Consider the following 25,616-nt stretch of genomic DNA (forward strand, 5'->3'; position numbering starts at 1 on the left):
AGATGTGATTAACACTTAAACCTCTCCCCCATGGTTCTGTCTCAGAGAACTGGGCCAGCCCTCAGCTACTCCCAGGTGCCTGCAGTGCTTTGGGGAGGGGCAGGACAATGCCCCACTTCTGCTTGGAAACATTCCAGATGAGGAAAAGCCACTTCCCTTCTCTCTGTCTGACCCAGAACCAAAGCAGTCCTGTGGGACAACACGGACTATGCACAGAAGGCCCGAGTCAGTGGGGGGGAAAAAACCCTAAATAAACCAAACCACCCCAAATTTCAAGATAAAAACAGGTTGCTTCTTTAACAGGAGCACACCAAAGTCATTGAAGCCAGACAGGAAATTACAAACCAAAATAAACAAAAGACCCAAAAAGGTGCTTTGCACTGAAACACTCTCTGGTTGATCATTCCAAAGGAAATTCTCCAGAGATTAGAAGCGATTACCAATACTTTGTCCTCTGTTGAAAATTAATGACTTGAGGGGTTGAACATGTCCAGTGAGGGTTCAGGGTCTGGTGGGTCGTTTATGGCTGATCCCGACCGGCCCAGGCCAAACCCAACCACCCCCATCGCTGCTCCATCCCAAACGTGGGGGCAACATTCACACAGTTTGGAAACACTCCCCTTCCCTGCTACTCCATCCTTCCTTACACCTCCAGTGCCCAGGGAGCAAATGCCAACCCCAGGAGGAGAGAAACGTGTCCCTGTGACTTACCCCAGCCCACGGGCAGCACCAGGAGCCCCCAGCGCCGGCCGGCGGGGCTGCAGCCTCTTGCCTTGGGCTGCTCACAGCCCAGGGCACTTGGCAGAGCTGGGCTGCATTCAGGGCTTGGGTCCTGGCCTGGAAGAGAGGAGAACAAGGCAATTAAGTGCACTGGGCAAGTCAAAGGTTCCTGTCCTTCACCCTTCTGTTCAATTGCTCACTAGAGACTTTTAGCCATGAAAAATCCAGGGGGGACAACAAATGAAACGTGACATTTCCAGCATTTTCATTCCTATCTCTTTCAGGCAATAAAAGGAGGCTCATTTTTTCTTACTGCATTCCTTGCCCCATTGGAACAGAACCTTCTTCATTCCAAACCCCCCTTGGGATTTAGTCAATCCTCTGCCATTGGACTTTGGACAAAGGAAGAGATACCTGGGATGATGGACCCCAGGAAATGAGGGAGAGAAACCTGACAGGGAAAGGATTCAAGGCACTCCAGAGCTCAGAAATATGTTCAGGCCTTTCCAGGCCACCCCCATTCTGTGCCACCCACCTGAGCTGGGCAGGTGAGGCCAAGGCTCCCCTTCCTCCTGCCCATCACTGTCCCAGCACATGGATCCCTGGGCTGGGCAGCACTTGGAAAAACCTGGGAAAGGCAAAAGGAAAATGGCACTGCCTGTCAGAAAATGAGTGTCTGTGAACATCCCTTCTGGACAAATTAAATCACATACCTCTGCTCCAGTAAACCCAGGGCAGGTAGGTCTCTCCAGCCCAGGGAGAACAGGAAGGAGAACTGCAGGAACACAGGCAGACACGGGCAGCTCTTGGCACTGATTCCCTGCAGACCTCTCTGCCCTTGGGGCTCTTGGCACTTCATTTATACAGAATGGGGGGGGGCAGCAGCCCAGGAATGCCCCTCAAAAACAGGGGCCTGGGCAGCTGGAGATTAGAGGAGGGGAGTTGTGAGAGGAGACACAGAGAGAGAACAGAACAGGGGTCAGTTGGAAACAGGCTGTGTGTCCAGCAGGGATGGGAACTGTAAGGAGGGAGGCTGGAGGAAGGCAGGGAGTGAGCACGGGCCTGCCTTGGATGGATCCTTTTTCCCTTTGCTCAGGGGAGAGCAGCAGGGAACTGCTGCAGGGGAAGAGTTCATTTAGGCAAAAACCAGTGATGCAGCCACTGGGGCAGGGGAAGAGGGGAAAAGGAACGGAGAGGAAGTGACAAAAAACACACAGTCACCACTGAAAGAGACTTTATTGAGCTGCAACACAAACACATTCACAGCAGGCCAGGGCAAGAGGTACCCCCAGGACCACCAACACAGCAGCTGGACCTGCAGGAACACCCTCTTCTCAAGTTATGGAGCCAGGTGCTTACAATTGGACTCCATCGTGGGGGGCAGGAGAGCACTCAGGCAGCAGGGCCAAGTCCTGCCCCATCACTTACAGACAGTTCAGCCCCAGCAGCAGTGGCAGTTTCTGCCTCTCCCTCCAATATTATTTGGGACCCAACAGCTCAAGGCTGTGGAATTTTAGCTTCATAAATCTTTTACAAAGTTGAGCTTCCTGAGAACTGGTGCATTTTTGAGTATTCCTGACAGGGCACTCCAGAAAACAACTCCTCACCAGTCAGGGAATAATAGGAACAGCTTAAACAAACCCAATCCAACACATGGGATACAGATTTAGGGGATACAAGAGGAAATGAGCAAGGCCTCACCTCCTGAGTGCCCCAGAGCCAGAGCTGTGGCTCAGCACAATCCCTCCCCCCGGCCCCTCCCGCTCCCCCCCAGCCCACACGGCAGCCCCGGGGCAGCCGAGCCCGCAGCTCCGGCCCTGGGACAATTCCTGCGGGTGCCTCCAGCCCAGGGGAGGCTGCGGGGCGGCTCCAAGGGGGTCCCGCTGGCCAGGCTCTGCCCAACAAAGCCGGCTTTAGGCCAGGCCTGGCACTGTGGGGCCGTGGGCAGGGGCAGGTTCCGGGAGCTCCCCGGTGGCCACCCCTGGAGCGCTGGGCAGGCGCCCGGCGGGGCCGAGGGTGGAGGGCATGGAACAGCCGCACACACCTTGGCTGCTTCTGCCCAGCACACACTCCCAGCACCTGCAGCCTTCAGCCAGGGCCCCTGGGCACACACAGCCCTTACCCTGCTCCTCAGGGGCAGCAGGCCCGGGGCTCAGTTCTCAGGGAACTTCTCATCCTTTCCTTTGGTCCTTTGATCCCTGGGCAGGGCAGAGACACGGGTGAAAAAACTTCTTGTAATTGATCCCAGAGACAACAAATGCATATTGTTCATAAAATCAGTATAATTACTGTGATCAGTGGATGGATTAAAGGGTTCAAAAACTTTGTAGCAGATGGTGAGAATCCTGTAAATATGTCCCACCAGTGGTGAGCAGTGACTTGTTCTACCTGATGCCCAAAGGTCACTAATTGACCCCTATATTTACTGTTTGCAGTTGGTGATCAAGTCAAGTCTTATTTCATATTTGCAGGGTAATAATTGGTATTTACATACAAAAATCCCTGGTTTACTTACACTGAAATGTGTTACTTTTCCAGCACAATATTGGTCCATGCATTGCAGCAACTCAGGAGACAAAATCCAGTTAGTTTTTGCAATCCAGGATGTGAACACAGTCCTCCAGATCAGTTCATTGGTTCTCATTAAAGTCATTCTGTGCCTCATTCCTTTGTATTACAATATACACACTATGGCATGTGCACTCAGCCCAGTTCATAAGTTACTGGTGTTCCCCTGTGCACAACAATTACATCTTGGGGAACCATTAGAGAGCTGCCCAAACTCCCCATCACATTCTGGAGTGAAGGGTGCTCCTAAATTCAGCACTCAGGATACACCTGGCCCAGCTCTTTGCCATTGGTTACCAAGCAATTCCATGTCTCCACTGTCTACAAATCCAATACCAGCTCCCGTTCCTCCCAGTCCCTTGTCCCCCCAGCCTCACTGCCTGGAGCAAGATGGGAGCACTGGAAGAAGACTGGGCAAATTAATTCTATGATCCTGATAGATGGGGCTGCAGGACACAGGTAGCAGGTACCCAACAGTTGGACCAATATTGGCCTCAGGAGGATGATGCCAAACTGTCCCATCCCCTGCCCAAGCTGATCCCTTTGCTCTTTTGGCAGCACTTACCCAGAACAGCCCAGCAGGCAGAGCCCAGGGGAGGGTACTGCTGCTGTGACACTGTGGCTGTGACTGGCACTGCTCACCAAAGGGGGACAACGACGCCAGGGAGACCCCCTGGACCCGGCACCATAAGGGAAACTACAGCATTGCATGGCAACAGTGCTCCCAGCCCATGGAATCACATCCATCCAATCCCACTGAGGGCACCACCAGCCGCCCGCACAATGAGCCCGACACACCCCGGCCCTGCCATAGAGTCCCCCCGGGCACAAAGGGAGACTGACCCCTGGGCAAGGGCCATTTGCTTCCCAGGTCACCTGGTCCTGGGGTCCTGTTTTGGAGCTGCTTTTCCATCTCCATCCAAATCCAACCAAGTCACCCGACCCAGGCACCTTTTCCAGGGAACTGCCCGGGCCAACAGCATCGCCCAGAGGGACCACGAGGGGTGTGAGGACAGCCAGGATCCACAGGGTCTGTAAGATATCAAGCTAAAACATGGTAATATCATTCCCTCCACTAACATTTATTCACAGGAACATGTTCCCATTTTCCTTGTCTGCATTTAATCACTAATTCCATGATGGTGTCAGTTGGGAGCCAAGTAGCCAAACCACTGCCAACTGACCCCAAATCCCTACAAACCTGACACTGCCCTAGTTCTTTCTGTTTAATTCCCACAGGTACAGTGTCTCACTCAGCACATGCACTACTTTTGCCTCCCCCCATTGTGACTTCAGACTCACTGTGGCACGGGTTACAGGCTCCTGCTTTCCAGAAGTGCTTCCCACTGATAGATTTGGCTGACCCAGCAGTGAGCCATGCATGCTCCCTCTCTTCTCCCAGCACTTGCTCTGGGGCTTTTCCCCATTTCCCCAGTGATTTGTGCTCACTGTCCAGGGATCTACACTTGTTGCTTCAACCACAGGGCCGTTGGCAACTCCCTCCCGAGGCCTCGCTCCTGCCCCGACCCCTGCTCTGGCTCTGGCTTGGATACACCCTTTCCATGTCATGATGCTGCCTTCCTGAGCATGGCCTGGCCTGGGCATCCTGGAGGAGCTTTTTACCCACGGCCTTATGGGGACTTCAGGCCCATTTGATCATTTGTTAAGTTTCCACTAAAGCCCAGTAACAGACTCAGAGCTGCTTCTCCAACAGGGTCTATCTTGGGCTGGCTTCCAGTAACTTCCTATTCCCAAATCCTAAGGGCACTTCCTTCCTACCTGTAACAGTTTGTTAGGATACATGCCCAGAATAAAGACAAGTGCCACAAACATTCAAACACGCAAAATATCATTGTTACAGTGAGAATAATAATAATAAACTTAGCAAAGAGAATCAAAAGTTAAAAAAGGATACAAATGAACTGCCTTATCGTGTGGCATTGAAACAAATACTAAGAATAGCATTCAATACAGTATAATATTAACTAGTAAAAAGGGAGTTAAAGGGATACCAAAAAGGATCTTAACACAATATTATGGATAACTATTAACACGACATTTGGTTAGTAAAAGGGGAAATTAAAGGGAAAATACTATGAACACTAAATAAAGGGTATTAAAGGGACACTAAAGGATATTTAAAGTCTTCTTTCTCAGTTGCTTCCCATCACTGAGCTGTGCCTACCCACACAGACAGGCCAGGGCTGTCAGGATTGCAGCAGCTGGGCGGTGCCCATCCCTTAGCGGGCGTCCCCGCGGAGCAACACAGGCTCGGGGCAGGATGAGGATCGCTCAGCTCAGCACTCCTGACAGCCCATTGGATCAGCTCCACATTACACCACGTAGGGCCAGGACGCAGTGTAAGGGGAGGCCTGAATGGCAGCCAAACACCGCCTGCTCATTGCCTGATGGCAACTGTCTGTGCCTGCCCTGCTCGTGGGGCAAGGGGCCAGCGACCCCTGCCCACATCATCTTCCTCTCACCATCATCTTCCTCACCCCTATGTGTGACCTCTACCATTGTGCTTCAAGGGTAGATGTTTCTATCTTGCAATATGGAGCAAAACCAAGGAAGAACTCAGCTCTGATAACAGGGGATATCAGGTTGACTTGCTGAAAAGCACAATGGACCTTACAATTACCTTGTGCCATGAAGTTACACTGTACCCTACTCAAGCCCGTTTCACATCCTAATATGATTCCTTTTTTTGTGCCTCTATGCTCCATTGATCATGTAATTCAAAAGTACCCCCTTTACACTACCCTACTTCTGCCAGAAGCTCCAACTGGCATCATTATCACTGGCACGAACCTTCAGTTCCCCCTCTCCAGCTTGTAGTGACCACAGGTCCAGAGCCTGTTGAATTGCTCCCTGAGCTGTTTCAAACCCTCCCTGCTGCTCATTTCCCACTCAAACTCACACTTCTGTCCTGGGACTTTATGGCCTAGGCCAAGGATTGGTCCCAAAGGAGGACCTTGTTGTCACCAAAAGCCAAACAAACCAATCAACTGCTGGGCTTCCACCTTGCTCTGGGGGTGACAAAGCCTGAACTCTCCTGCCTAGTCCTGGGCAACACTTCCTGGGGACCATAATGCCTCTGAGTTCCTAAAAATATCACAGGTTGGGCAGGTGCTTGAATTTTGTGTGGATTAACTCCCCCCTTCCTTTCCATGTGCTGCACTACTCATTCTAACGGTGCTTGTACTCCCTGACCCATTCCCTCACCCATCCAACCATCCCTTGTCCCCTCTCTGGCAAGGACAGTGGGTCCAGGTGTTCTGCCAGGCTCCCAGGGCAGAGGGTGGGACTGTGGAGCCACCCTCGAGGGGGGGAAACGTGCCCTGCCTGCCCTGCCCAGGGAAAGGGAACTGCCCCCAGTGTTCCCAGCACAAGGCACCCTTGGAAACATCCACTGCAATGGGACACTCAGGGACAGCAACAAGCACTGCACAAGGCTGCTCTGGCACAGGACCAATTTTAAGCTCAGCTTTTCTCTGGACCACTTCACTTTGTTTCCCACCTCATCCTGCAGTCAAAACTTGCTGTCCTTGCAACTTTTTAGGGTGATCATAAATTACAGAGGCCTCCACTCCAGCACCCACAAGGGCCTGAACCATGAGAAAGGATCCATTTTTCCAGGGAATTCAACGCTCCACCTGAGGACCACGGTCTTTTCTCCCCCATCCCCGTGCTGGAGCTTGGCCTCCATCTCCCTCTGCTTTCAGTTCTTTCCCTGGTTGCACATCTGCAGCCCTGGCCCTGGGCGGAGCTCGGCATCCTGATCCCATCCCTCCTGGCCCCCGGAACCGCTGACTCAGCAATGGGGGGCCCTCCATTGCCAAGGGCACGGTCCCGTCGGGGCTCACGGGGGGAGCAGGAGGTCGAAGGCTCCAGCCCTCCTGCTACAGCCTTCCACCACTACAGCCAACAGAGGAGCCTCTCCAGCCCTACCTCCCAAGGCATCCTGAACAAACCCAGCCCAACTCCACAGGACAAACTGCTCCCTGTCTGCACAGTCCAGTCTAAACCCACAGGCTCCCACGTCATACAGAACAACCACCCAGGAGATCAGAAACTCCACTCCATCTCTTCCTAGCAGAGGTTTGGGTGAGTTTGGCAAACAGACCAAGTGAGGAATTCCCCAATATTTTACCAGTTTAACCCCTGTCACACCAATCACCTTAACACTCCCAGTCCTTAAATCTCCCTCTCTTGTGTTAAGGACTAAGGAAGTTGGACCTGTGTCTGACCAGGACACGTGCAAACCAAATGGTGGGGACTGGAACACACACCTTGCACTCCTGCAGCTCTTACCATAATATTCCAGAGAAAACAGCCAATTGTACCATCACTGCTCATTTCTTAATCCCAATCCCACACTTCTTTGGCACTTGGAGCACCACTTTTAGAACCCAATTACAGCCCATGAGAGAGCTCCATGTCTAGCAGGGACAGGTACCCCTGGGATACTGTCAGCAATGCCTGAATCCATTGCAGGGACCTTGCTTTGAGCTCCCCAGGGCCGGGCACCCCGAGGATCTCCCCGAATAATCCTTTCGGTGCGCGCTGGAGTCCTCGGGGTGCCCCAGCCCGGGGGGCACCAACAGCACTGTCCCTCCAGGGGCCCAATTTGCTCCCAAGGCTTCAATGGACAGCCCAAAAGGCATTTCAAGAGGCCTTCTTGGGAAACCACCAACGTGGACGGGGAGGAAGCCCCAAGAAGGCCTCATTTCTAAAGGCAGGGGGATCTTGCCTGTGTCCCAGACTGGTCCGGGGATCTGAGGCCCTTCCCGAGAAAATCTCGGTGCCGGCGTGAAGGCCCAGAGATCGCTTGGAGCCACGGGAGAGCAGGCACAGAGTCCCTCCTGGGGGCCAATTCTGCTGCCTCAACTCAGCTCTTCAAAGAAGCCTCTAATACTCAGCTGGTGCGTTTTAGGAGCCAGGCATTCCTTGCTTAAAACACCCTGCCATGATCCCAGCCCGCTGGGTGTCCTGGCAATCAGCTACAAAGGGCACACGGAGGTGCCTCCACTGCAGCTGATGGGAAGGGTCAGCATTACAGGAGGGGTCATTTTCCTTCCCTGCAATCCTGTTCCACATTCAGGGCATTTTCCAACACTTATTACCATACACACCTACCCTTAGAAGGTTTCCAAGGGGCTTCACCGAGGGCCTTCCCAGGTCTGCTCTGTCTGGAGCCCTCACAGTCCTCAGTACCTGCCTGAGGAACCTCAAGAGAACTCACCTGCTTACACAGCAACTTGGTGCTGCTTGGCTGCTGCCTCACTTCCCTTCTTCCTTTACCTCCCTTAGTTGGTCCCTTTAAATCTCTTGCCTCAGCTCTCTGCAGTTTCCAGGCTCCATCCCACTGCAAAAAGGATCAGCCGTTGTTACATCTCGTCATGCAGATATCATTCGCCCTTCATACTTGACACTTGGCCATCAGGCCAGTGTCTCATTCTTTAAAGCACAGTTTGACTCCTCAGTGACAACAACAGCTACACCCCTGAATCATAACACAGCCTGAGACACAAACACAGATGGGAACTCTGAAGGATCCACTTTGTCCTGCTCACCAAGCAAAAGGAGCTTTCTTAACTCAGGAACAATATACCCAACATCCTTTTTCTGCAATGTCAACTACTAGAAATGTGACCCACAAGACCTGCAAAGGCCCTTTCCCCTTCACCTGCAGGGCTGGCAGTGCCACCACTCGACACGGCCCCAGTGGCTGGGCAGGAACGGAGGGGCTGGGGCGTCCAATCCATCGGCCCAGGCGGCACCAGGAGTTCCTGGAGTTCCTGCAGGGGAGAGCCTCAAGCCAACAAAGGATTAGGAAGAGCATTTTTTCCTTTAATAGGTATATCTCCTGGAATATGGGGAGTTGGACAAGGTCTAGTGGGGCAACAAGGACACACTCAAGGCTATCTATTAAAAGGATCAAATAGCAGTAAAAAGGTATCACTATCCTTTTTTCAAGGCTAACTCAGTAAACTTTGTTTGCCCAGAGCCTCCAGAAGGATTTGGAACTTTTGGGGCTCCCTTTTAACCATTTTTCCCATCACTGTAGCTGGGACTATCACCAGCCCTACAGGGGCAACAGCCCACAAAGTTCACTTGCAGGGATGCCATTAACTGCAAGTCCCTTGTCAGGGGGGTCACTGCACACCTTGTCCTTTGTTTGCCCTCCCCAACAAAGATGCTTCCAACAGTTCTGAGACATCAGGCAGACCCAAAACTCTCCTCAGGGAATGCTTCAGCTGCTTAAAGGTTGCCCTTGCACCATCCAGCCAAGGCAGCAAATTCTTACAGGCTGTTCTTAAAAGTCAGCATAACAGTCTTACCACACATCCAGAGGGAGCAATCCACAGTCCATCCTGTCCTACCATTCCCAAGAAGGCAGTTCAGGAGCTGTCTGGGGCTCAGGGAGGAGTCAGGGGGCTTCTTTTCTTCCTTCCCGCTTTCCAGATTTTCTCCTTCCAAAGCAAAGGTTTCTTGGCTTTCCTTGCTCCAGGAGATGCAGCAAAGGCCATCTTTTCAATCCAATACTGGAAACTGCTCGAGGTTGTCATTCAAGGGGGTTCTCTCAGGTCCTGCACTCATCAATCATCTTGGTCATTGGTTTTCTTGGCAGGTTCTTGCATTCACATTCTACAAGCAAATCAGGATGAACAAATTTAGCTGTTATTGCAACCAATCCAAGCTGGCATTCTGATTTTAAAGGATACTGGGTTGGCCTTACCAGGAGAGATCCCACAGTAGGGGTAATACCTACAGGTTCTGACCTCTTCCTCTTTCCTAGAATTCCACTGGTCCACACCACAGGAACAACTGCAGCTGCCACTTCAGTCGGGACCTTGCTGCTGACAGGAGTTATTCCCTGCACAACAAGAGCTGCTGCATGGACATATTTAGTTTCAGCAATTACAGGTTCAATACCCACAGTTTTCAATTCCATTTCTGCCTCAGCTTTCCCAGTCCATTTCTTCCTAGCAGAGGTTTGGCTGAGTTAGGCAAGTAGACAAATTGACAAACTCAAATGTTTTCCCAGTTTAACCCCTGTCACACCAATCACCTTAACACTGCCAGTCCTTAATTCTCCCTCTCTTGGGTTAAGGACTGAGGAAGTTGGACCTGTGTCTGACCAGGACACGTGCAAACGAAATGGTGGGGACTGGAACACACACCTTGCACTCCTGCAGCTCCTACCATTACATTCAAGAGAAAAGAGCCAATTGTACCATCACTGCTCATTTCTTCTGTGCCACAGCAACATCACTCCAGGCCTCTCACTGCCAACCCTCCGCTTCTCCCAACAGTTCCAGGGGCACCAGAACCTGGCCTGAAGGCACAAAGGCTCCTTTTGGGAGCACCACCACCCATCTACACTGTAGCACTGGAATTCCATCTCCTGCACAAGCTGGCAGAAGCAGGGAAGAAAACCAGGACCTTACAGGTCAATTGGGGGCACCTCTTCATCCAACAGCAGCTCCAGGAAAGGTACTGAGTCAACACCTCACCAAAGACACAGGAAAACAAATGCCAACATCTTGAGAATCACTCCAGTTTTCAACTGATAAAGCAACACTAAAGAAAAGCTTTTCAGACGCTTGGGAAGAGACCACCCCACTTTAACCAGTTTGGGGGACTCATTCCCAGCCTCCTGAGGTTCATTTGCCACCTCACTTGGGGCTGCAGTACACCTGGTTCTACACACACACACAAGGAGCTGCTGCTCCTGGATTCCAGTCTCCTGGTTCTCCCTGCAACTCCTCCAGCTGTTTGCCCAGCTCTCCAGTGCCCATTCCTTTGCCCACTGCACTTGTTCACAGCCCCAGGGCTCCCAGGGCCACCCTGGGCTCTCCCCTGCCCTGACACTCAGGGCCCTTTCCCAGCCCCGACTCCATCCAGCACTGACCCAGCTGCTGGCAGCTGCAATTCTCCTGCTCCTGCCCTCCCTCTGCCTGCAAACACCCCTGCCAGCTCCTGCACCCCCACCTCTTACCTCCCAGGCAACATCAGCTGCATCCTCCTGGATCCTCCAGCTGGATGCTGCTGGCTCTGGGCAGCTCCCACCCTTCACCAGGGGATGCCAAAGGGAGCTCTGGGGACTGTCCCAAGGGCAGGGGACACCCACTGTGGGTCACACCAACACTCAGCCAGCTCAGGCCTGGGCTCTTCTGCCTGCAGGGCAACCAACAGCCAAGCAGGGACACTGGGACACTCAAAGGAAACAGGCACAACAGACTCAGGAGCCTGGCACACCACAGCCCCCAAACCTGACCAGGCTCCAGCTGCTGCACAGACCTGTGGCCACACAGGACCCAAACCCACCCCCAGCACAGACAACCCTGGGGAGGTCAAGCTGCTCATTCCCAACTACAACCCAACATCCAGTGCCACTGTCTGTCAGCCCCTGCTCCCAGCAATCAATCAGCTTTGCCCATTTCCTTTCTTTACAGGTCCTTGCATTCACATTCTACTATCAAACCATGATTAGCAAATTTAGCTGTTACTAGAACCAATCCAGCTTGGCTTCCTAATTTTAAAGGATACTGGGTTTGCCTTACCAGGAGAGACTTTGGTTTAGGGTTAAATCTTACAGGTTCTGTCCTTGTCCATTTTCTTGGAATTCCACTGGCCCACACCACAGGAACAACTGCAGCTGCCACTTCAGTCGGGACCTTGCTGCTGACAGGAGTTATTATCCCTCTGTAAACATCAAACTGCTTCAATACAAACAATCCAGTGGACACTACAACTCCTTGGCACTTTCAGTGTAACCAGCGCAAGTCAGTTGCTAAGTTATACAATGTTTTCTTCTAAAGTTGTAATTAAGATATCAAAAAAACAACAACTGTGAGATAAGAGATCCCCCCATGGTTCTACTTTTAGGGAAAGAAAACCCCAATCCCCCATCCCCAGTGCTGCAATAGCTCAGGCTCCCAAAAAGGCCCAGGGGCTGTGCTGGGGCTTTTGGCTGCCCTGGAGCACAGGGAGGAACACGATGTCACCACCCCACGGGCACAGCTGAGAACCCAAAGAGCAGCCACACCAGCAGCTCCTGCCAGCCCTGCTGGGCTGGGCCTTGGGGAGGAAGGGCACTGGCCTTTCTTCCTGCCTAGGAGCAAAGAGCCTCCTTGCTGAGCACTTCTCCTGCCAAGGGCATCAGCTCACATGAGAAGTTCATCAAGTGCAACTTCACGGAACAAGCAAGATTCCTGTTCCCTGGACAATCTCTTTTCAATTCGATGCCAGAGCACACACTAGAAGTTCAGGTGTTGCCTAAAATCTCTGATAAGAACCTCAGACTCAACTCGTGAGTTTTAGAAGCCAGGCAATCTTGTATTCCTACGCTCATGAATAAATCCAGTCGACCAGGTGCCCCAGCCATCAGCTCCCAAAGGGCACACAGACCTATCTCCACTGCAGCTGATGGGAGGGGTCAGCATTACAGGAGGATTCATTTTACTTCCCTGCATTCCTGTTCCACAGTCAGGGCATTTTCCAACACTTATTACCATACACACCTACCTTTATAAGGTTGCCGAGGGCCTTCGTAGGCCTGCTCTGTCTGGAGCCCTCACAGTCCTCAGTGCCTGCCTTAGGAACCTCAACACAACTCACCTGCTTACACAGGAACTTAGTGCTGCTTGGCTGCTGTCTCACTTCCCTTCTTCTTTCTTTCTTCACCTCCCTTGGTTGGTCCCTTTAAATCCCTTGCCTCAGCTCTGTGCACTTTCCAGGCTACATCCCACTGCAAAAAGGATCAGCTCTTGTTACATCTCTCAACACTCAGATATCATTCCCCCTTTTTTCTTGACACTTGGCCATTAGGCCAGTGTCTCATTATTTAAAGCAGAGTTTGACTCCTCAGTGACAACAACAGCTACAGCCCTGAATCATAACACAGCCTGAGACACAAACACAGATGGGAACTCTGAAGGATCCACTTTGTTCTGCTCACCAACCAAAAGGAGCTTTCTGAACTGAAGAAGAAGAGACCCCAGGTCCTTTTTCTGCAACTTTATCTGCTAGAAATGTGACCCACAAGACCTGCAAAGGCCCTTTCCCCTTCACCTGCAGGGCTGGCAGTGCCACCACTCGACACGGCCCCAGTGGCTGGGCAGGAACGGAGGGGCTGGGGCGTCCAATCCATCGGCCCAGGCAGCACCAGGAGTTCCTGGAGTTCCTGCAGGGGAGAGCCTCAAGCCAACAAAGGAGTATGAAAAGGATCAGTTTTTCCTTCCATGTGTATATCTCCTGGAATATGGGGAGTTGAAAAGGACTACTGGTGCAACAAGGACACACTCAAGGCTATCTATTAAAAGCATCTAATAGCACTCAAAAGCTATCACTATCCTTCTAACACGGGGAACTCAGCAAATTCTGTTTGCCAAGAGCCTCCAGGACAATTTCCAGGCCTTGTGGCTCTCTTTTAATTATTCTTCCCATCACTGCAGCTGGGACTATCACCTGCCCTACAGGGGGAACAGCCCACAAACTTCACTTGCAGGGAGGCCATTAACTGCAAGTCCCTTGTCAGGAGGGTCACTGCACACCTTGTCCTTTGTTTGCCCTCCCCAACAAAGATGCTTCCAACAGTTCTGAGACATCTGGCAGACCCAGAGCTCTCCTCAGGGAATGCTTTACCAGCTTAAAGGCTGCCCTTGCACCATCTAACCAAGGCAGCAAATTCTTACAGGCTGTTCTTAAAAGTCAGCATAACAGTCTTACCACACATCCAGAGGGAGCAATCCACAGTCCATCCCATCCTACCATTCCCAAGAAGGCAGTTCAGGAGCTGTCTGGGGCTCAGGGAGGAGTCAGGGGGCTTCTTTTCTTCCTTCCCGCTTTCCAGATTTTCTCCTTCCAAAGCAAAGGTTTCTTGGCTTTCCTTGCTCCAGGAGATGCAGCAAAGACCATCTTTTCAATCCAATACTGGAAACTGCTCGAGGTTGTCACTTACAGGGGTTCTCTCAGGTCCTGCACTCATCAATCATCTTGGTCATTGGTTTCTTGGCAGGTTCTTACATTATCATTCTACAAGCAAACCAGGATGAGCAAATTATGCTGTTACTGCAACCCATCCTAGCTGGCATTCTGATTTTAAAGGATACTGGGTTGGCCTTACCAGGAGAGATCCCACAGTAGGGGTAATACCTACAGGTTCTGCCCTCTTCCTCTCTCCTGGAATTCCACTGGTCCACACCACAGGAACAACTGCAGCTGCCACTTCAGTCAGGACCTTGCTGCTGACAGGAGTTATTCCCTGCACAACAAGAACTGCTGCTTGGACACATTTAGTTTCAGGAATTACAGTTTCAATATCAACAGTTTTCCATTTCATTTCTGCCTCAGTTTTTCCAGTCCATCTCTTCCTAGCAGAGGTCTGGGTCAGTTTAGCAAATAGACCAACAGAGGAATTCCCCAATGTTGTAGTGTCCACAACCAATCCAGTGGACACTACAACTCCTTGGCACTTTCAGTGTAACCAGTGCAAGTCAGTTGCTAAGTTACACAATGTTTTCTTCTAAAGTTGTAATTAATTAAGATATCAAAAAAACAACAACTGTGAGATAAGAGATCCCCCCATGGTTCTACTTTTAGGGAAAAAAAAAACCCAAACCCCCATCCCTAGTGCTGCAATAGCTCAGGCTCCCAAAAAGGCCCAGGGGCTGTGCTGGGGCTTTTGGCTGCCCTGGAGCACAGGGAGGAACACGATGTCACCACCCCACGGGCACAGCTGAGAACCCAAAGAGCAGCCACACCAGCAGCTCCTGCCAGCCCTGCTGGGCTGGGCCTTGGGGAGGAAGGGCACTGGCCTTTCTTCCTGCCTAGGAGCAAAGAGCCTCCTTGCTGAGCACTTCTCCTGCCAAGGGCATCAGCTCACATGGGAAGTTCATCAAGTGCAACTTCCTGGAATGAGAAAGATTACTGTTCCCTGGACAATCTCTTTTCAACTCAACTCAAGAGTACACACAGAAGTTCAGGTGTTCCCTAAAATTCCTTACAAGAACCTCTGAGACTCAGCTAGTGAGTTTTAGAAGCCAGGTAATCTTGTATTACTACGTTTCTAGTCATTCCAGCCCACCAGGGGCCCTGGCAATCAGCTACAAAGGGTACACAGACCTATCTCCACTGCAGCTGATGGGAGGGGACAGCAATACAGGAGGATTCATTTTCCTTCCCTGCATTCCTGTTCCACATTCAGAGCATTTTCCAACACTTATTACAATACACACCTACCCTTAGAAGGTTTCCAAGGGGCTTCACCGAGGTCATTCGCAGGTCTGCTCTGTCTGAAGCCCTCACAATCCTCAGTACCTGCCTTACGAACCTCAACACAACTCACCTGCTTACACAGCAACTTGGTGCTGCTTGGCTGCTGCCTCAGTTTCCTTCTTCTTTCTTTCTTCACCTCCCTTGGTTGGTCCCTTTAAATCCGTTGCCTCAGCTCTGTGCACTTTCCAGGCTTCAGCCCACTGCAAAAAGGATCAGTTCTTGTTACATCTCAACATGCAGATATCATTCGCCCTTCATACTTGACACTTGGCCATCAGGCCAGTGTCTCATTATTGAAAGCAGAGTTTGACTCCTCAGTGACAACAACAGCTACACCCCTGAATCATAACACAGGCTGAGACACAAACACAGATGGGAACTCTGAAGGATCCATTTTGTCCTGCTCACCAATCAAAAGGAGCTTTCTGAACTCAGGAACAATATACCCAATGTCCTTTTTCTGCAACTTTATCTGCTAGAAATGTGACCCACAAGACCTGCAAAGGCCCTTTCCCCTTCACCTGCAGGGCTGGCAGTGCCACCACTCGACACGGCCCCAGTGGCTGGGCAGGAACGGAGGGGCTGGGGCGTCCAATCCATCGGCCCAGGCGGCACCAGGAGTTCCTGGAGTTCCTGCAGGGGAGACCATCAAGCCAACAAAGGATTAGGAAGAGCATTTTAAATTTCAATATCTATATCTCCTGGAATATGGGGAGTTGGACAAGGCCTACTGGTACAACAAGGACACACTCAGGGCTATCTATTAAAAGCATCTACTAGCACTCAAAAGCTATCACTATCCTTCTTGCAGGGGGAACTCAGCAAACTCTGTTTGCCAAGAGCCTCCAGGATGATTTCCAGCTCTTAGGGCTCTCTTTTAACCATTTTTCCCATCACTGTAGCTGGGACTATCACCTTCCTTACAGGGGGAACAGCCCACAAAGTTCACTTGCAGGGATGCCATTAACTGCAAGTCCCTTCTCAGGGGGGTCACTGCACACCTTGTCCTTTGTTTGCCCTCCCCAACAAAGATGCTTCCAACAGTTCTGAGACATCAGGCAGACCCAAAACTCTCCTCAGGGAATGCTTCAGCTGCTTAAAGGTTGCCCTTGCACCATCTAACCAAGGCAGCAAATTCTTACAGGCTGTTCTTAAAAGTCAGCATAACAGTCTTACCACACATCCAGAGGGAGTAATCCAGAGTCCACCTCATCCCACCATTCCCAAGAAGGCAGTTCAGGAGCTGTCTGGGGCTCAGGGAAGAGTCAGGGGGCTTCTTTTCTTCCTTCCCGCTTTCCAGATTTTCTCCTGCAAAAGCAAAGGTTTCTTGGCTTTCCTTGCTCCAGGAGATGCAGCAAAGGCCATCTTTTCAATCCAATACTGGAAACTGCTCCAGATTGTCACTTACAGGGGTTCTCTCAGGTCCTGCACTCATCAATCATCTTGGCCATTGGTTTTCTTGGCAGGTTCTTGCATTCACATTCTACAAGCAAACAAGGAGGAGCAAATTTAGCTGTTACTACAACCCATCCTAGCTGGCATTCTGATTTTAAAGGATACTGGGTTGGCCTTACCAGGAGAGATCCCACAGTAGGGGTAATACCTACAGGTTCTGCCCTCTTCCACTCTCCTGCAAGTCCACTGGCCCACACCACAGGAACAACTGCAGCTGCCACTTCAGTCGGGACCTTGCTGCTGACAGGAGTTATTCCCTGCACAACAAGAGCTGCTGCTTTGACACATTTAGTTTCAGCAATTACAGTTTCAATATCAACAGTTTTCCATTTCATTTCTGCCTCAACTTTTCCAGTCCATCTCTTCCTAGCACAGGTTTGGGTGAGTTTGGTGAATAGACCAACGGAAGAATTACCCAATATTTTCCCAGTTTAACCCCTGTCACACCAATCACCTTAACACTGCCAGTCCTTCATTCGCCCTCCCTTGGGTTAAGGACTGAGGAAGTTTTACCCGTGTCTGACCAGGACACGTGCAAACCAAATGGTGGGGACTGGAACATACACCTTACACTTCTGCAGCTCTTACAATTGTATTCAAGAGAAAACAGCCAATTGTACCACCATTGCTCAGTTCTTAATCCCAATCCCACACTCCTTTGGCACTTGGAGCACCACTTTTAGAAACCAATTGCAGTCCATTACAGAGCTCCATGTCTAGCAGGGACAGGTACACCTGGGATACTCTCAGCAATGCCTGAATCCATTGCAAGGACCTTGCTTTGAGCTCCCCAGGGCCGGGCACCCCGAGGATCTCCCCGAATAATCCTTTCGGTGCGCGCTGGAGTCCTCGGGGTGCCCCAGCCCGGGGGGCACCAACAGCACTGTCCCTCCAGGGGCCCAATTTGCTCCCAAGGCTTCAATGCACAGCCCAAAAGGCATTTCAAGAGGCCTTCTTGGGAACCCACCAACGTGGACGGGGAGGAAGCCCCAAGAAGGCCTCATTTCTAAAGGCAGGGGGATCTTGCCTGTGTCCCAGACTGGTCCGGGGATCTGAGGCCCTTCCCGAGAAAATCTCGGTGCCGGCGTGAAGGCCCAGAGATCCCTTGGAGCCACGGGAGAGCAGGCACAGAGTCCCTCCTGGGGGCCAATTTACTGCCTGAAATCAGCTCTTCAAAGAAACCTCTAAGACTCAGCTGGTGAGTTTTAGAAGCCAGGCATTCCTACACACTGTAAGATACTTTAAGAGCTTACTGAGTGAAAAACATAAAGCTTTTATCAGGGACATCTGACCTCATACAGACAGCTCCTTCCCAATTTTCATAGAATATTTTTTTCATTGTATTACTTAGTAGTGAGTGCACAGGAAGCCCAGACTGTGCTTTCCGAAACAGAAAATAAACAGAGGGAAGGAGCTTTGCACAAGTGTAACATACTCCAGAACAGACCTGACTTCAGTTTTTCTCTTTGTGTTCAAATATAGCAGAAAACAAAAACTCCACCAGGAGAGCTGGCACATGACTCATGGTACCCGGAAAGTCCCTCTCACGAGGGCTGTAGGAAAATCGCAGTTGTACGAGTCCCTTGTGCCTGCAGATGCCTGGGGATCCTCTCCATCCACCTCGTGCTCTCCCAACAGCAGAGTGACCTCAGGGACATGGTGCCACTGAACATCCTGCTGAGAGAGCAAAGAAACCTTTAGCATAAAGGTGAGTTAGAATCTAAAACTTCTTTTCCTGGCAGCTTTGTGAAGCCTGCAACCAAGAGGGGGAAAATTTCCATCTCCTTTGGTGCAGGTGTCAACAGAGGCCGACAGAGCTTTCACCTTTTTCAGACAACTGTGCCCTTTCTGGCTCCCTGGCAGCTCCAATGGCACCAGAATCCCCTTCCTGCACACCCACGGCTGTCACACACAGGCACCCACACACCTTTGCTCCAGCCCACACGTGGCCAACATTTCCTCAGCCTGGACATCCCAAGGGGACTATTGTTGCTAGAGAGCACAGCAACCCCCTATCCTTACAAGCTGCCTCCCTGCAAAAAAGGAATTATTTTTTCTAGACACTTCTCCCACAGTCAAGGTCTTTTCAAACTGCTCTCATGCCACCAAACCTGTTCAGGGTCCCTCCCAGCTTCTGCCTGGCCTCGCACGGGCATATTCTATCTTCCAACAGCAAAACCCAGCTCCTCATTAAGAGCAGAAACCCTGCTCTTACCTGGACAGACTCCCAGGCTCGGCACAGCTGTGGGTCATGGAGCAGCTTCCCAAGGCCGTTCTCTCTCCCCGCAGGAAGCACAACTCGCCTCCACTCCCCAGCACCAGGGGAAACCACGAGCCAGGCTGGAAACTAACACAGAACAAACAAAAAGCATTAATGCAGCACCAAGAAACTGAGACCAGTCTTTGCCTCATAACCCTGCACGGGGAAAGACTTTGGGATTCCGAGACAAACCCTGAGACACCAAGAGAACAACAGCCCCGCAGCCCTGCCACTGGGTTACCCGGCAGGTAAGGGGCTTACCCAGCCCCCGCCACCCAGCACAACACGCCCCTAAACGCCCCCCGGCTCCCCCGGTCCATAAACCCAGCGGCCAAGGCGCTCTCCCCTCCGCAGCCCGGGCAGCAGCAGGACCACACCCGCAGCCCGAGCAGCAGCAGGACCACACCCGCAGCCCTCACACACAACCGCCCGCACCTGCCCCGCCGGCCCTTCTATAGCGCGGGCCGGCAGCGTTGCCCAATCAGCACTCGAGCGCCTCCGCCCAATCGCAGCCCGCCTGGCCCTGCGGCCCCGCCCCGCCCGCTCAGCCCGGCCCCGCCCCTGCCCCTCGGCGCGGCCCCGCCCCCCGTTCCCTCAGCGCGGCTCCCCCCGCCGCCGCAGCCCCGGCAACGCTGCTGGGGCCGGGGAAGGGCGGGTGGGAGCTCCGCGGGCACGGCCCGGCCGGGAGCTCTCCCGGGACAAGGGGAGCGAGGCTGGGAGTGGGGACAGCGGGGCGAGGCCGGCGCGAGCCGGGGGGCGGGCCTGGGCGGGTCGAGGGGCGGGGCCTGGCCGATCCTGCGGGGCTTCGTTCTGTGCTCTGGGGCTGTTTCGGGCTGGGTTTGGGTGCAGATTTTGGTGGACTGCGCACACCCTCCCCTGCTCACAGCCCCGCCCAAGCTCTCCGCGCACCCCTTGCTCATCTCCTTGCTGCTCGGTGCCGATTGTGCCCGGGGCCGACAGCCCCCGCACTGTCTGCTCGGGGCTTGTCCCTCACCGTCCGGTTCCAAATGAGAGGGGAGCAAGAGGCAGAACAGCCCGCTGCTGCTGCTGCTGCTGCTGCTGCTGCTGCTGCTGCTGCTGCTGCTGCTGGGGCTGAACTGTCTGCAGTGCCCGGGGGCCGGGCAGGACTTGGCCCCGATGCCTGCATTGCTCTGCAGCGGCCAGGGAGGGATCTCAAATGTCTTCCCCCCGCGTGCTGTGCTGCACACCAGGGGCTGGGTAGCCCGGTTCCCGGCCGGGGGACCCCGGGGGAGGCCGTGCCGGGGCTGAGGGGTTGCTGCTCTCTGGGCCTCTCGGGGTTTGCCTTGGAAACCCAAAGCCTGTGCCCGCGCGGGGGGGAGGAGGCAAAGGTGACTCTAAATTGGTTTCTTGTGGAGTGTTTTGGGGCTGAGTTAATGCTCTTGGCTTGTTGTGTGTCGATTCCCAGCCTCAGTCAGAGCTTCGCGGGGAGCGTTGCTGCTGCTGCTGCTGCTGCTGCTGCTGCCGCCGCCGGGAGAGAGGAATCCTTTGGGAAGCTGGGATAGAAACAGCAACTCTGTAAAATGATCAGCTTTTCCTAGGTAAGAGCGGGTTTCAGGGAAGAAAGGCCCATACTTGCGAAAGGCGCCGTCGGTCTTGCAGGGCGTTTCTTTTTGCCCATCTGCGCTCCGGGAGTCCTTGAGGTCCTTGGGGGTGAGCGCGGCTGCAGTGCCGCTCCCGGCCGTGTCCGCCAGGCGGCGACTGCGAGGCAGGGCCCGGCGGTCGGGGCGGGCTTGGAAGCGGCGCCCGCGGAGAGCGAGGCGTGGGCTGGGCCGGCGCCTGAAGGGCCGTCGTTGGGGACTGCGGCCGCTCCCGGCCCTTCCGGCGCTGCCGAGGCTGCCGCGGAGGGACCGGCCTGTGCTGGGGGCAGGGGGGTTTTTGTTCCTTGTGTTCGAGGGCGGCAGCGGGAGCGGCGCTGCGGGGCGGGACGGGAGGGAGGTGCCGGGTGACGGCGGGGAAGCCACGGCGGGGCCCGGGGGCTGCAGCTCTCTGGCTTCCCGACTGGCTTTGCAGACATTTGCCACCTTCAGAGGAGGCACAAATCCCCGCGGAGCTGAGCGAGGGGTGCGGGGAGCGCAGGGAGCTGGGGCGGGGCTGTGACCAGGGGAGGGTGTGCGCAGCGCCCCAAAATCTGCACACAAAACCAAGCCGAAACAACCCCAAAGCCCAGAGCGAAGCGCCGCGGGATCGGCCAAGCCCCGCCGCTCGACCCGCCCAGGCCCGCCCCCCGGCTCGCACTGGCCCCGCCCCCCGGCCCGCCCGGCCCGCCCCCAAGAACGCCGCTGTCCCCACTCCCAGCCTCGCTCCCCTTGTCCCGGGAGAGCTCCCGGCCGGGCCGTGCCCGCGGAGCTCCCGCCCGCCCTTCCCCGGCCCCAGCAGCGCCCGCCGGGCGGAGGGAGCGGGGGGCGGGGCCGCGCCGAGGGGCGGGGCCGGGCTGCGGGGCGGGGCCGCAGGGCCAGGCGGGCTGCGATTGGGCGGAGGCGCTCGAGTGCTGATTGGGCAGCGCTGCCGGCCCGCGCTATAGAAGGGCCGGCGGGGCAGGTGCGGGCGGTTGTGTGTGAGGGCTGCGGGGGCGGCTCCGCTGCTGCCCGGGCTGCGGAGGGGAGAGCGCCTTGGCCGCTGGGTTTGTGGACTGGGGGAGCTGGGGGCGTTTAGGGGCGCGTTGTGCTGGGCAGCGGGGGCCGGGTAAGCCCGTTACCTGCCGGGTGCCCCCGGGGGGAGCCGTGGCAGGGCTGCGGGGCTGGTGCTCTCTCGGTGTTTTAGGCTTTGCCTCGGAATCCCAAAACCTTTCTCTCTGCAGGGTTATGAGGCAAAGACTGCTTTAACTTAGTTTTTTGGTCCTGCTTTAATGCTTTTTGTTTGTTCTGTGTCAGTTTCCAGCCTGGCTCGTGGTTTTCGCTGGTGCGGAGGCGAGTTGTGCTTCCTGCGGGGAGAGAGAACGACCTTGGGAAGCTGCTCCATGACCCACAGCTGTGCCGAGCCTGGGAGTCTGTCCTGGTAAGAGCAGGGTTTCTGCTCTTAATGAGGAGCTGGGTTTTGCTGTTGGAAAATAGAATATGCCCGTGCTTTTAAATGCAAGGACAGGCAGAAGCTGGGAGGGACCCTGAGCCGGTTTTAAAAGACCTCCACTGTGGGAAAAGTGTCCAGGAGAAATGATTCCTTTTTTGCAGGGAGGCAGTTTACAAGGACAAAATAGTCCCCTTGGGATGTCCAGGCTGAGGAAATGTTGGCCACGTGTGGGCTGGAGCAAAGGTGTGTGGGTGCCTGTGTGTGACAGCCGTGGGTGTGCAGGAAGGGGATTCTGGTGCCATTGGAGCTGCCAGGGAGCCAGAAAGGGCACAGTTGTCTGAAAAAGGTGAAAGCTCTGTTGGCCTCTGTTGACACCTGCACCGAAGAAGATGGAAATTTTCCCCCTCTTGGTTGCAGACTTCACAAAGCTCCCAGCAAAGGAAGTTTTAGATTCTAACTCACCTTTATGCTAAAGGTTTCTTTGCTCTCTCAGCAGGATGTTGAGTGGCACCGTGTCCCTGAGGTCACCCTTTCTGCTGTTGGGAGAGCACGAGGTGGATGGAGAGGATCCCCAGGCATCTGCAGGCACAAGGGACTCGTACAACTGCGATTTTCCTCCAGTTTTCATAAGGTGGACTTTGAGAGTACTGTGGGTAATGTGCCAGCTCTCCTGGTGGAGTTTTTGTTTTCTGCTATATTTGAACATAAAGAGTAAAACTAAAGTCAGGTCTGTTCTGGAGTATGTTACACTTGTGCAAAGCTCCTTCCCTCTGTTTATTTTCTGTTCTGCAAAACACAGTCTGGGCTTTCTGGGCACTCACTATTAAGTGATACCATGAAAATAACATTGTACTAAAAGGGGAAAGGAGCTGTCCGTTTAAGGCCAGATGTCCCTGGTAAAAGCTTTATGTTTTTCACTGAGTAAGCTCTTACAGTATCTTACAGTGCGTAGGAATGCCTGGCTTCTAAAACTCACCAACTGAGTCTTAGAGGTTTCTTTGAAGAGCTGAGTTGAGGCAGCAGAATTGGCCCCCAGGAGGGACTCTGTGCCTGCTCTCCCGTGGCTCCAAGGGATCTCTGGGCCTTCACGCCGGCACCGAGATTTTCTCGGGAAGGGCCTCAGATCCCCGGACCAGTCTGGGACACAGGCAAGATCCCCCTGCCTTTTGGGAGCAAATTGGCCCCCTGTAGGGACAGTGCTGTTGGTGCCCCCCGGGCTGGGGCACCCCGAGGACTCCAGCGCGCACCGAAAGGATTATTCGGGGAGATCCTCGGGGTGCCCGGCCCTGGGGAGCTCAAAGCGAGGTCCTTGCAATGAATGCAGGCATTGCTGACAGTATCCCAGGGGTACCTGTCCCTGCTAGACATGGAGCTCTGTAATGGGCTGTAACTGGGTTTTAAAAGTGGTGCTCCAACTGCCAAAGGAGTGTGGGATTGGGATTAAGAAATGAGCAGTGATGGTACAATTGGCTGTTTTCTCTAGAGTATAATGGTAAGAGCTGCAGGAGTGCAAGGTGTGTGTTCCTGTCCCCACCATTTGGTTTGCACATGTCCTGCTCAGACACAGGTCCAACTTCCTCAGTCCTTAACACAGTAGAGGGAGAATTAAGGACTGGGAGTGTTAAGGTGATTGGTGTGACAGGGGTTAAACTGGGAAAATATTGGGGAATTCCTCAGTTGGTCTATTTGCCAAACTCACCCAAACCTGTGCTAGGAAGAGATGGACTGGAAAAGTTGAGGCAGAAATGAAATGGAAAACTGTTGATATTGAAACTGTAATTGCTGAAACTTAATGTGTCCAAGCAGCAGCTCTTGTTGTGCAGGGAATAACTCCTGTCAGCAGCAAGGTCCCGACTGAAGTGGCAGCTGCAGTTGTTCCTGTGGTGTGGGCCAGTGGACTTGCAGGAGAGTGGAAGAGGGCAGAACCTGTAGGTATTACCCCTACTGTGGGATCTCTACTGGTAAGGCCAACCCAGTATCCTTTAAAATCAGAATGCCAGCTTGGATTGGTTGCAGTAACAGCTAAATTTGCTCCTCCTGGTTTGCTTATAGAATGTGAATGCAAGAACCTACCAGGAAATCCAATGGCCAGGATGATTGATGAGTGCAGGACCTGAGAGAACCCCTGTAAGTGACAACCTCGAGCCGTTTTCAGTATTAGAATTTAAAGATGGCCTTTGCTGCATCTCCTTGAGCAAGGAAAGCCAAGAAACCTTTGCTTTTGCAGGAGAAAATCTGGAAAGTGGGAAGGAAGAAAAGAAGCCACCTGACTCCTCCCTGAGCCCCAGACAGCCCCTGAGCTGCCTTCTTGGGAATGGTGGGATGGGATGAACTCTGGATTGCTCCCTCTGGATGTGTGGTAAGACTGTTATGCTGACTTTTAAGAACAGCCTGTAAGCATTTGCTGCCTTGGCTGGATGGTGCACGGGCAGCCTTTAAGCAGCTGAAGCATTCCCTGAGGAGAGCTCTGGGTCTGCCTGATGTCTCAGAACTGTTGGAAGCATCTTTGGTGGGGAGGGCAAACAAAGGACAAGGTGTGCAGTGACCCCTCTGACAAGGGACTTTGAGTTAATGGCATCCCTGCAAGTGAACTTTGTGGGCTGTTCCCCCTGTAAGGAAGGTGATAGTCCCAGCTATAGTGATGGGGAAGATGGTTAAAAGAGAGCCCTAAGAGCTGGAAATCCTCCTGGAGGCTCTTGGCAAACAGAGTTTCCTGAGTTCCTCCTGCAAGAAGGATAGTGATAGCTTTTGAGTGCTAGTAGATGCTTTTAATAGATAGCCTTGAGTGTGTCCTTGTCGTACCAGTAGGCCTTGTCCAACTCCCCATATTCCAGGAGATATAGGTATTGAAATTTAAAATGCTCTTCCTAATCCTTTGTTGTCTTGAGGCTCTCCCCTGCAGGAACTCCAGGAACTCCTGGTGCCGCCTGGGCCGATGGATTGGACGCCCCAGCCCCTCCGTTCCTGCCCAGCCGCTGGGGCCGTGTCGAGTGGTGGCACTGCCAGCCCTGCAGGTGAAGGGGAAAGGGCCTTTGCAGGTCTTGTGAGTCACATTTATAGCTGTTGATATTGCAGAAAAAGGCCCTGGGGTCTTTTCTCCTTGAGTTGAGAAAGCTCCTTTTGATTGGTGAGCAGGACAAAGTGGATCCTTCAGAGTTCCCATCTGTGTTTGTGTCTCAGGCTGTGTTATGATTCAGGGGTGTAGCTGTTGTTGTCACTGAGGAGTCAAACTGTGCTTTAAATAATGAGACACTGGCCTGATGGACAAGAGTCAAGTATGAAGGGGGAATGATATCTGAGT

The 25,616-nt window shown here is 53.2% G+C and overlaps 2 long non-coding RNA genes across 3 annotated transcripts; both read right to left on the bottom strand.

Moving 5' to 3' along the window:
* Positions 1-8,623: 8,623 nt before the first annotated feature.
* LOC116785711 lies at positions 8,624-17,292 on the bottom strand. Of its 2 annotated transcripts, none has more exons than XR_004356652.1 (3): positions 17,148-17,292; positions 16,750-17,056; positions 8,624-8,656 (listed from the first exon to the last, which is right to left on the bottom strand). It is a non-coding gene; the product is annotated as an uncharacterized LOC116785711 (long non-coding RNA). The 2 variants fall into 2 exon arrangements; XR_004356653.1 differs by lacking the exon at positions 8,624-8,656 and having other exon boundaries at positions 16,864-16,881; positions 16,982-17,056.
* LOC116785702 lies at positions 10,333-16,147 on the bottom strand. Its single transcript, XR_004356638.1, has 5 exons — positions 16,095-16,147; positions 12,916-13,045; positions 11,892-12,000; positions 11,294-11,472; positions 10,333-10,803 (listed from the first exon to the last, which is right to left on the bottom strand). It is a non-coding gene; the product is annotated as an uncharacterized LOC116785702 (long non-coding RNA).
* Positions 17,293-25,616: the final 8,324 nt, after the last annotated feature.

The sequence above is a fragment of the Chiroxiphia lanceolata genome, chromosome 4 (assembly GCF_009829145.1).
Source record: "Chiroxiphia lanceolata isolate bChiLan1 chromosome 4, bChiLan1.pri, whole genome shotgun sequence".
Taxonomy (NCBI): Eukaryota; Metazoa; Chordata; class Aves; order Passeriformes; family Pipridae; genus Chiroxiphia; species Chiroxiphia lanceolata.